The sequence below is a fragment of the Corvus kubaryi genome, unplaced genomic scaffold (genome assembly GCF_017639235.1).
Source record: "Corvus kubaryi isolate FWS band 111438036 unplaced genomic scaffold, C.kubaryi_AGA036_p1.0 37396, whole genome shotgun sequence".
Classification (NCBI taxonomy): Eukaryota; Metazoa; Chordata; class Aves; order Passeriformes; family Corvidae; genus Corvus; species Corvus kubaryi.
In genome coordinates, this window is record NW_024581135.1 from 8,919,471 (window position 1) to 8,919,909 (window position 439).

A 439-nucleotide genomic window follows, 5' to 3' on the forward strand; every position below is an offset into this window, starting at 1 on the left:
CAGGCATTGGAATAAGTTTCCCGAGGAGGTGGTGGGGTTACCATCCCTGGAGGTGTTTTCGAAGCATTTGGTTCTGGTGCCGGGTGATGTGGTCCATGGGTGAGAGTGCTAGGTTGATGGTTGGACTTGTTGATCTTAAAAGTCTCTTTCAACCTTGATGATTCTATGATTCAATGATTCCATGATTACCAGTATTTCAGAATCTAAACTCCCACAACATCCCCATCAAAATCAAAAGAGGACGAGAATAAAGTGCCAAAGAGGAAGGAAAGCAGCCAAGCGTACAGAACCAACAGGTTGTGTGTGCCCCACGTTCGTTCCACATCCAGCCACGACGATGGGTCACAGGGTGTCCGTAACGCCGCCGGAGAGCCGAGCGCCGCGGGATACCGGGCTGGCCGGGAGGGCGGCGCGGCGGGGCGGGGCGGGGCGGCGGCGG